The sequence below is a fragment of the Pan paniscus genome, chromosome 14 (assembly GCF_029289425.2).
Source record: "Pan paniscus chromosome 14, NHGRI_mPanPan1-v2.0_pri, whole genome shotgun sequence".
In the NCBI taxonomy this organism is placed as follows: Eukaryota; Metazoa; Chordata; class Mammalia; order Primates; family Hominidae; genus Pan; species Pan paniscus.
The window spans coordinates 65,354,964-65,366,730 of record NC_073263.2 but is presented as its reverse complement, the minus strand read 5'-3'; the positions used below and the strand labels follow the sequence as shown (position 1 = coordinate 65,366,730).

General features: G+C 45.4%; 1 long non-coding RNA gene and 1 pseudogene across 1 annotated transcript; both read left to right on the top strand.

The window, feature by feature from the left end:
• The first annotated feature begins 7,182 nt into the window (after positions 1 to 7,182).
• LOC117975614 (keratin-associated protein 21-1-like) lies at positions 7,183 to 7,688 on the top strand (annotated as a pseudogene).
• A 376-nt stretch (positions 7,689 to 8,064) lies between these two features.
• On the top strand, positions 8,065 to 11,294 carry LOC117975615 (uncharacterized). Its single transcript, XR_004665941.3, has 2 exons — positions 8,065 to 8,613; positions 10,915 to 11,294. It is a non-coding gene; the product is annotated as an uncharacterized LOC117975615 (long non-coding RNA).
• The last annotated feature ends 473 nt before the right edge of the window (positions 11,295 to 11,767 follow it).

Below are 11,767 nucleotides of genomic sequence, written 5' to 3'. Positions count from 1 at the left end.
CAGGGGGGAAAGAGAGGCTGGCTCTCAGTCCCCGCCTCTCGGGGGTTGCCTCCCCACCCTGTGATGGGGGTCCCGAGTGTCGGGGGAGAAGAGGGGCTGGATCTCAGTCCTGGGCGCGCGGGGGCTGCCTCCCCCCACTGCGATGGGGGTCCTAAGAGCCAGGGGGGAAGAGGGGCTGGCTCTTACTCCCCGCATCGCGCGGGGCCCCTCGCCCCCCTGCAATGGGGGTCCTACGAGCCAGGGGGGGAAGAGGGGCTGGCTGTCAGTGCCCGCCTCTCAGAGGGTGCCTCCCCACCCTGCGATGGGGGTCCCGAGTGTCCAGGGGGAAGAGTGGCTGGATCTCAGTCCTCGGCGCGCGGGGGCTGCCTCCCCCCACTGCGATAGGGGTCCTAAGAGCCAGGGGTGAAGAGGGGCTGGCTCTTACTCCCCGCATCGTGGGGGGCGCCTCGCCCCCCTGTGATGGGGGTCCTAAGAGCCAGGGGGGAAGAGGGGCTGGCTCTCAGTCCCTACCTCGCGGGGGGTGCCTCCTGCCTCTGCGATGGTGGTCCTAAGAGCCAGGGGGGAAAGAGTGGCCGGCACTCAGTCCCCGCCTCGTGGGGGGTGCCTCCCCTCCTGCGACGGGGGTCCTAAGAGCCAGGGAGGGGAAGAGGGGCTGGCTCTCACTACCCTCCTCGCGGTGGGTGCCTCCCCGCCTGCGATTGGGGTCCTAAGAGCCAGGAGGGAAAGAGGGGCTACCTCTGAGTCCCCGCCTCGCGGGGGGTGCCTCCGCACCCTGCGATGGGGGTCCCAAGTGTCAGGGGGGAAAGAGGGGGTGGCTCTCACTCCTCGGCTCGCGGGGGCTGTCTCCCCTCACTGCGATGGAGGTCCTAACAGCCAGGGGGGAACAGGGGCTGCTTCTCAGTCCCTGCCTGGGGGGGGGTGCCTACCCTTCTGCGATGGGGATCCTAAGAGCCGGCGGGGTAAGAGGTGCTGGCTCTCAGTTCCCACCTCGCGGGGGATGCCTCCCCCCCTTCGATGCGTGTCCTAAGAGCCATGGGGGGAAAAGGGGCTGGCTGTCAGTCCCCACCTCGCGGGGTGTGCCTCCGCCCCTGCGATAGTGGTCCAAAGAGTCTGGGGGGAAAGAGGGGCTGGCTCTCAGTCCTCGCCTCGGGGGGGTTGCTTCCCCGAGGTGCGATGGGGATCCTAAGAGCCAGGGGGTGAAGAGGGGCTGGCTCTTTTTTTCCCTTCGTCACGGGGGTTGCCTCCCCCCCGCCTGCGATGGGGTTCCCAAGAGCCAAGGGGGGAAGAGGGACTGGCTCTCAGTCTCCGCCTCACGGGGGTGCCTCCACCCCCTGAGATTGGGGTCCCAAGAGCCAGGGGGAAGAGGGGCTGCCTGTCAGTCCCCGCCTCGTGGGAGGTGCCTCCCCCCCCCCTGCGATGGGGGTCCTGAGAGGCAAGGGGGTAAGAAGGGCTGACTCTCAGCCACCGCAAAATGGGCGGCCTTTATGTTCAGTTTTTGTCCGAGTCAGCTTATTTGCGTCTTCTAGTAGCAGGGTAGTTGCTGCCACTGCCCTCAAACAGGGGGGCCATCCTGTAGAAAACCTGTCTAGTTGTTTAGAGACGTAGGCCACCAGCCTCAGCCAGGGCTCCACACTTTGGGTTAAATGTCCAGCTGCCATCTATTTTCTCTCTGATGCATTCAATGGAAAAGGCTTTGTCAGATCGGTTATCCCAGGGCTGGGGCTGCCAGAAGTTTTTCCTTTAACTCATGAAAGACTTGCTGTTGTTGGGATCCCCATTCCAAAGGTTCCCGGTCCCCGCCCCCTTTGTGACCTCATACAAAGGCTTGGCTAATAATGCAAAGTTTGGGATCCACAGTCTACAAAACCCCACAGCTCCCAAGAATTCCCTCACCTGCCTTCTGCCCTTAGGCTCCGGTAGATTGCAAATAACCTGCTTTCTTTCTGTTCCCGGGCTGAGTTCGGACCCCTGTCGGAGAGTAAATCCCAAGTAAGGTACCTGCCGTCGGCAGATTTGAGCTTTCTTCTTGGACACCTAATACCCACAGTCCTCCAGGTGGGTCCTAAGGTTCTTAGGATCCGCGATGGGGGTCCTAAGCCAAGGTGGGACGAGGGGCTGGCCCTCAGTCCCCTCCTCGCGGGGGGTGCCTCCCCCCCCTGCGATGGGGGTCCTAAGAGCCAGGAGGAAAGAGGGGCTGGCTCTCAGTCCCTGCCTCGTGGGGGGTGCCTCCCCCCCCCTGCGATGGGGGTCCTAAGAGCCGGGGGGGAAGAGGGGCTGGCTCTCAGTCCCCGCCTCGCAGGGTGTGCCTCCCGCCCTGCGATGGGGCTCCTAAGAGCCAGAGGGGGAAGAGAGGCTGACTCTCTGTACTCGCCTCTCGATGGGTGCCTCCCCGCCTGCGATTGGGGTCCTAAGAGCCAGGGGGGAAAGAGGGGCTAGCTCTGAGTCCCTGCCTCTCGGGGGGGGTGTCTCCCCACCCTGCGATGGCGGTCCCAAGTGTCGGGGGGGGAAGAGGGGGTGGCTGTCACTCCTCGGCTCGCGGAGGCTGCCTCCCACCACTGCGATGGGGGTCCTAAGAGCCAGGGGGGAAGAGGGGCTGGTTCTCAGTCCCTTCCTCAGTGGGGGTGCTTCCCCCTCTGCGATGGGGGTCCTAAGAGCCAGCGGAGGAAGAGGTGCTGGCTCTCAGTTCCCGCCTTTTTTTTTTTTTCTCAGTGTTTTAGACGCCCAGCTGCACAATTTGATTGCCTTACAAATGACCTGCTTCCCGGATGCGGAAATTCCTAATTTCTTCTGTGACCCTTCTCAACTCCCCCATCTTGCATGTTGTGACACCTTCACCAATAACATACTCATGTATTTCCCTGCTGTCATATTTGGTTTTCTTCCCATCTCGGGGACCCTTTTCTCTTACTATAAAATTGTTTCCTCCATTCTGAGGGTTTCATCATCACATGGGCAGTATAAGGCCTTCTCCGCCTGTGGGTCTCACCTGTCAGTTGTTTGCTGATTTTACGGAACGGGCGTTGGAGGGTACCTCAGTTCAGATGTGTCATCTTCCCTAAGAAAGGCTGCAGTGGCCTCAGTGATGTACACGGTGATCACCCCATGCTGAACCCCTTCATCTACAGCCTGAGAAACAGGGATATTAAAAGTGTCCTGCGGCGGCCGCACGGCAGCACGGTCTAATCTCGATATCTTCTTATCTGTTCCATTCCTTTTGTAGTGTGGGTTAATAAAGGCAGCAAGGTCAAATAAGAATGATATCACAGGGCGAACACCCAAAGTGATATTAGGAGTAATACGCCCTAGGATATAGAATATACTGTCACAGAGTATACACAGATGGGGTACACCCACTGTCATATTAGAAGCAATATTTCCCTAAAGTATGAGGAAAAATATCACAGGGTGTGCACACTGTGTGATATGAGGAGTAATATTTACCCTGGATATTATGACTAATATCAACGGTGTACACACACGGGGTACACGCACTGTGATATCAGGAGTTGTATCTCCCTAGGATATTACGAATACTATCACAGGGTATATACTATGTGTGTACATCCACTGTGATATTTGAAGTAATATCTCTCTATGAGATTGCAAATAACATCAAAGCGTGTACACCCCTGTGACACATTAGGAGTAACATCTTTCTAGGGTATTACAGATAATGTCACAGCGTGTACACCTCTGTGACATTTTGTACACACTTTTTGACATTAAAAGAAACATCCCCCTAGGATATTGTGAATAATAACACAGGAGGGGTAAACACATGGTGTACACCGCCTGTGTCATCAGGAGTAACATTCCCCTAGGATATTATGAATAATATCACAGCAGGTGTACACACATGGTGTACGCCCCATGTGACATTCGGAAGAGCATGCCCCTAGGATATTAGGAATAGTATCACAGGCGTTGAATACGCATTTTTAATGTGTAATGTCACCCCCGGTGACATTAAAAATAACATCCCCCTTGGATATTATGAATAATAGGACCGGGAGTACACCCCGTGTGACATTAGGAATAACATCCCCCGAGGATACAATGAATAATATCAGAGGGTGTCCATGCATTGTGACCTTAGTAGTAACATCTCTTTAGGATATTACAAATAGTATCACAGGGTGTACAGGCATTGTGACATTAGTAGTAACATCCCACTGGAATATGACGAGTCATATCACAGGGTGTACACCCCGGTGACAATAATTACAACATTCCCCTAGAATATTAGGAATAATATCACAGGAGGTACAGCCCCTGTGATTTACAAGTAACATGTCTATAGAATATTACAACTCATATCACTGTGTGACTCTGTGTACACCCCGTGTGACTTTAGGAGTAACATCCCACAAAACTATGATGAAAAATATCACAGGGTGAACACCCCCTGTGACCTGAGGAATAACGTAGTTTTAGGATATTATGAATGATGTGACAAGGTGTACACACCCTGTGACGTTAGGAGCAATATCCGTCTAGGATGTTAGGAAGACTATCACACGGAACACACCCCCTGTGACATTAGGATATGACAAATAATATCACAAGGTGTACACGCATTGTGACATTAGTGCTAATATCCCTCTGGTACACTATGAATAATATCACAGGGTGTACATCCCTGTGACATTAGGAGTAACATCCCCCTAGAATAGTAAGACTAATAACACGGGGTGTACACCCCCTGTGACATGAGGAGTATTATCTCTCTAGAATATTATGAACAATGTCAGAGGGTGTTATCGTCTGTTCCAATAGGAGTATAGACCCCTGGGAAATTATGAATACTATCACAGCGTGTACAGCCCTGTGACATTAGGAGTAACATCTTTCTAGAATATCATGAATAATATCACAATGTGTACACCCACTGTGTCATTAAAAGTGAAATTGCCATGGGATATTACGAAATAGAACATAGGGAGGACACCCCGTGTGACATTAGAAGTAACATCCCCCGAGGATATAACCAATAAGATCAGAGAATGTACCTGCATTGGGACATCAGTAGTAACATCTCTTCAAGACAATACTAATAATATCAAAGGGTGTACACACATTGTGAAATTAGTAGTGAACTCCCGCTAGGATATTAGGAATTTTATGACAGGGTCTACAGGCCCTGTGACATTAGCAGTAACGTTTTCCTAGAAGATTACAAAGAATATTAAAGGGTGTACAGGACCTGTGAATTACGAGTAACATTTCCATAGCATATTGCACGTAACATCACTGTGTGTACATGCCGTGTGACATTAGGGGTAACATCCCACAAAATTATAACGAATAATTTCACAAGCTGTGCACTCTCTGTGACATTAAAAGTAACATTTCCCTAGAATATGACGACAATATCACGGAGTGTACACCCTCTGTGATATGAGGAGTGACATCTTATGAGGATAATACGAGTAATTTCACAAGGTGTACAAACTCTGTGACATAAGGGGTGACATCCCTCTAGGACATTATGGATAATATCAAAAGGAACATACCCGTGTGACAATAAATGCAACCTCCCACTAGGAGAATAAGAATAACACCACAAGGTGTACACACAATGTGACATTATTATTAAGGTAAAGCTAGGATATTGGGAATAACATCACAGTGTACAGAGTCCTGTGAACTCAGGTTTAACATTCCCCTACAAAATTACGAATAATACTGAAGGGTGTATACCCCCTGCGACTTTAGAAGCCGCATCTTGCTAGAATATGGAAGATAATGTCCCAGGGTGTGAACCGAGGGTGGCAGTATAGAAAGGATCCTAGGAAAAATCCGGGAGTAATATCACCCCACTATCGCCCCCTGGATTTGACCATCCACATCGCGGGGGGCACCTGCCCCCTGCGATGGGGGTCCTAAGAGCCAGGTGGGGGAGAGGGGCTGGCTCTTACTCCCTACATCGCGGGTGGTGCCTCACCCCCCTGCACTATTCACAATAGCAAAGACTTGGAACCAACCCAAATGTCCTTCAATGATAGACTGGATTAAGAAAATGTGGCACATATACACTGTGGAATACTATGCAGCCATAAAAAGGATGAGTTCATGTCCTTTGTAAGGACAGGGATGAAGTTGGAAACCATCATTCTCAGCAAGCTATCACAGGGACAAAAAAAGCAAACGCCTCACGTTCTCCCTCATAGGTGAGAATTGAACAATGAGAACACTTGGACACAGGAAGGGGAACATCACATACTGGGGCCTGTCATGGGGTGGGGAGAGGGGAGAGGGATAGGATTAGGATATATACCTAATGTAAATGATGAGTTAATGGGTACAGCAGTGTTGGTATAACATGGGACATGTATACATATGCAACAAACTTGCACGTTGTGCTCATGTACCCTAGAACTTAAAGTATAACAAATATATATATATATATATATATATATATATATATATATATATATATTTAAAATGAAGCTGGTTAGGTTTTAAAAGGCTCCTCAATGACAATTACTTATATAGCTGAAGAAATGGGAGACAAAAGGAGGGCTTCTCTGCCTCCCCAGGGTCTTGGTTTGCCTGGAGGATGGAAGGAAAATATAAGAAGCACTTGCAAATAGCATACAGTCTGGCTTTGAATGATCAGATGTGAATATGTTTCTTGGGATTTGAGGGAGGTTGGACAAGGGGTAGGTGTGGAAGTGCAGAGTGAGTTGGAGAAAGAAGTCTGGCAAAGAAGTTGTAATGACTCAGGAAAGGGAATAGGGTTGTCTCTTTCCCTATGGGTAGAGGTAGATATTTTAGGAAAAAAGAGAGAGAGAGAAAAAGGATAAAATTTTGTTATGATCTCCCCAAAACTTGTTATGTAAGATATATATCTACTGATAGGACATTTTGAAAATTAGTATCAGCTTTATGTTTGGGCACATGATTTCACTGAGATGGTTCTTTGGCAAAGCAGATTAAAATGATGTTCCTGAAATGAAACTTGAGTCTCCAAAATAATTGGCTCATTTTAAGCAAAATATTATTGATGATCAACAGTGACTGGCACATAATAATTGTTTAAATATTTGTTGGCTAAGTCAGGGAATGAATGATATGCTTTGGCAATTACTGACAGTATATAAAGGTCTCAGGGAAGTAGAAGACGTCCACACCTCAGAAGCATCTTCTTGAAACCCATCTCAATTCTCTCCTCTTGACAACATGTGTTGCAACTACTACGGCAACTCCTGTGGCTATGGCTCCAGCTATGGCTGTGGCTATGGCTCCGGTTATGGCTGTGGCTATGGCTCCAGCTATGGCTGTGGCTATGGCACTGGCTACAGCTGTGGCTCTGGCTCTGGCTCTGGCTGTGGCTATGGAACTGGCTACGGCTGTGGATGTGGCTAGGGCTCTGGCTACTGTGGCTACCGGCCATTTTGCTTTAGAAGATGCTATTCTTCCTGCTAAAACATCACTGTCAGAGGACCATTTGCTTCTAAAATGACACGTCTAAAGATAATACTGATTCCAGGATTCATACTCCAAGATTTCCATATCCAAGAATTACATGCTTGACAGAGTCTTGGACCTCTAGCCTCACATTTCTTTGAATGAAATCATGGCCATAGGATCCACGGTGTCGTCTGACTGTTTTCCAAATGTTATCTTTTGCTCCCTTAATCTCTGATTCTCTGTTATGACTGTGTTAATGATCATAACATCTACAATTGGGGAAGTCAATCATTTGTAATAAAAATGGTTCTTTATTCAAAAAAAAGTTTTAGTACAAAAGAGTCAAAAAGCTAAAATAAAATATAGTTTATAAAGCAAAACATTATCAGTAAGCTAAGTTTAATGTATTATTGAAGAAATAAAATGTATTTTATACATTTACCCTAATGCCTAATGTTTAAGACATCTACTGTAGTGTACAGTAATATCCCAGGCCTTCACATTCACTCACTAATCACTCACTGATCCACCCAGAACAACTTTCAGCCCTGTAAGTGCCATTGGTGCTAAGTGGTCTATATAGGTACTGTTTTATTATTGTTATTTTATACTGTGTTTTTACTGTATCTTTTCTAAATTTCAATAAGTTGAGATACACAAATATTTATTATTGTGTTACGATTGCCTATATTATCCAATATGGTAACATGCTGTGCAGGTTTGTATTCTAGAAGCAATAGGCTATACCTTATAACCTAGGTGTGTTCTAAGCTATATCATACAGGTTTATGTAAGTACACTGTGAAATCTGCATGGCAAACATCATTGCCTTATGATACATTTCTCAAATTTTCAGAACATATCCCTGTTGTTTAGCAGCACGTGAATGTATTTGATTATTGTCTTGATGTCCCTTTGCTTTCCCCATGTGTTACCATCAACTGCCTAATGAAACAGCCTGGGATTGTGTAATGACTAACTTAGTGCTTTGAGTTTAATTCTTTTTCAGCCGCTGTGGTATGTTGATTACTATACTAATAATGTGTCTCCTTTATGTGTTTTTAAATAGTTACTTGGTCATGAACTATTTATAAGCTTTGGAAACATGATTTCATTTATTCTGCAGGATAACTTCAGGAAGTGGGTATTAATTCTCACTGTATAAGTGAAGACATTAAGCACCAGAGTTTAAGTAGCTTGGTAAGTGTTATTCCAGTAATTAAATAGGCATAAATAGAGTTCAACTTTCTCAGTTCTATCTCTAATTTCTCTCTATGTATGGGCTTATTTATATCAACCAGTATACACCTTGGTTTCGGCAATCAGTTATTGACTTTCTTTAAAGAAGGAAGAGAAGGAAAAAAAGGGAAGAAAAAAAAACCATAACCCTCTTTTACTATCAGACACCACATTTTTCTCTTCCACATTATCTTCTTTAAAGAACTGCATGTTGCAGAGTCCATGAGTGCAAGTGCTAGAAAGGCCAGGTAGAAATATTAAAAGTGATGCAGTTCAATACTGACAGTGATGAAATTCAGAATGTATGGACCCTAATACATCGTGGAATACTATGCAGCCATAAAAAAGGATGGGTTCATGTCCTTTGTAGGGACATGGATGAAGCTGGAAATCATCATTCTCAGCAAACTATCACAGGGACAAAAAACCAAACACTGCATGTTCTCACTCATAGGTGGGAAATGAACAATGAGAACACTTGGACACCTGAAGGGGAACATCACACACTGGGGCCTGTCGTGGGGTGGGGGGAGGGGAGAAGGATAGCATTAGGAGATATACCTAATGTAAATGATGAGTTAATGGGTGCAGCACACCAACATGGCACATGTATACATATGTAACAAACCTGCACGTTGTGCGCACATACCCTAGAACTTAAAGTATAATAATAAAAAAAAAAGAATGTATGGACCCTATAATCTCAAGGAGGGGCAGCAACCCGGTTGAATATTTTTTCAAGCCAGTTTAGGGAAAGATTGATAAGGTTTCCAATTTTTCAAAAGGACCCATAATCCAAATTTTTATATGAAATCTAATTTTTAATTTGAGTTGGAAATTAAAATCAATGTGTTATTTATGTTATGATCTCCACTTTTGGTTCTATGAGATTATTACTTGTTTAACTCTCTGTAATCTGAATTCTGCCACCCACAAGCCATATTAATGGAGATCGTGAATGACTTACTTATTGTCTTTTGAATACATATTAATACATATTAATTTGCATCTTAATTGACCTGCAAGCAGTTTAAAACTCTTCAGGTGTGTTTATCAGAAGATTCCTTCATGTGACTTTTTATCTTTCTCTACTCTTTCATCAGTCTCATTTATTATTAAATTTCGGTTATCAGCTGCCTTGCCAATAACTGCCAACTGTAAACATTTATGACAGTTTACTATGCAAGCTTTATAGGAATATTAATATACTTCATATTCACATATTCAGTATACATCTTAAGTATTAATTCCCCAAACATATGATTGCCGTTCAGGAGACTTTCTTTGAACCTGAATAAATGTCATTCCACTTTACAGCACTCTATTTTTGTTTCATAGAACTTCACTGTTTTATTAATCATTTCTTTGGATAATATCATATATCTTCTACAAAAGTATAATTTCTATAGGGAAGATAATTTTATTTCTCATGTTTACTATGACATTTTAGCATCTACTAGTAGCTGGCCAGCACGCCACATATTTGTCAATAAATAATGTATTGCCTCTCAGCTCCAAATTTACCCCGCAATCACTCTGCCATAATGTGTGGAATTCCTCTTGTATTTACTTCCTCATAGTGAGCACAGTATTCAAGCCTTCTCAGTAGAGGGCACCTGAGAGATGTTGTAGAGGAAATGGCTCTCCTATGGTGCCTGGCTCCTTACACTGAGTGGGTGGTGTGAGTGTGAGAATATCTAGAGGTGCTATACTTGAGAATCTGAGGTCCCTCAGGAATATTACAGCTGGGGCTGGCTTCCTGCAGCCTTCTCAGCATGGACACCACAATTTCCAGGCTTCATACCTCCACAGGTTTTTTGATTCCCTCTGCCCACCTGTGTACCTGGGCCCTTGCTAACTTTTGCCTGTGGCCTGCTTGCAGTTAAGAATTTGTCATTAAAAAAAAAAAAGAACTTGTCATTGGCAGCCGGGCGCGGTGGCTCACGCTTGTAATCCCAGCACTTTGGGAGGCCAAGGAGGGCGGATCACGAGGTCAGGAGATCGAGACCATCCTGGCTAACACGGTGAAACCCCGTCTCTACTAAAAATACAAAATTTAGCCGGGCGTGGTCGCGGGCGCCTGTGGTCCCAGCCACTCTGGAGGCTGAGGCAGGAGAACGGCGTGAACCCGGGAGGCGGAGCTTGCAATGAGCCGAGATCACGCCACTGCACTCCATCCTGGGCGACAGAGTGAGACCCCGTCTCACACACACAAAAAAAGACTTTGTCATTGGCTCACTCCTTCTATATCCTTTTACCTAGATCCACTGAAAGAGATTCAACTGTGTGGAACCTATGCCGCGGAGAATTGCTTTCTGCCATTGTTATTGTCCAGCAGTTGCCGAATAGCTCTGACCTGAGCAAAGCAGTGAAACGCGGTGCTGTTGAGTGGGTTGCCACTGCACCTTTTTCAACTACTCTAGTCTTGTGGAGAAAACACCCCTTCTAAATTTTTTCTTCATTGAATACTCTCCCTCAGCTCCAGGGTACCATATAGAGTTTTCTTGTATTTTAGAGTTACTGTTTTATCAAAGTTTACCAGTCTTTTGTATTACATTTCTCCTGTCTAAATCAACTGTGTGGTTTCTACTCATTATGGATATAGATTGATACAAACTCAATAAATATTTTTGAATGAATAACTCCACAGTCCAAGTTATTTTAATCACTATACAAAATCTCCAGAGTTTCTTCCATATTTCTGAACATGGTAACTATGTATCAAGAGACAAACCACAAATTTAAAGAAGGTGTGGTCAAATTTTATAAGTGTTTATAACATTTGTAAATGTTTGGCATCTAGAATACATGTATAATTCCAACAAATAAATAAGAAAAAAATAAATAATCCAGTGGGATATTGGGCAAAATATTGAAACCAAAGTGTCATAAAAGAGGAAATATTACTTTTTAATACACGTGGAAAATGTGTACCCACCTGAGCAATCACATAATGCAAATGAAAGTTAAAACAAAATACAACAAGGCAAAAAAAATTCCCTTGCTTAAGCCTAATGTAAACAAAAAAAAATTCATCAAAAGACTATTAGTTTCTATACAGTCAAGGATAATGTCCAAAATCTGGAGCCGGGAACTGATTCAGTGAGGAAACCAC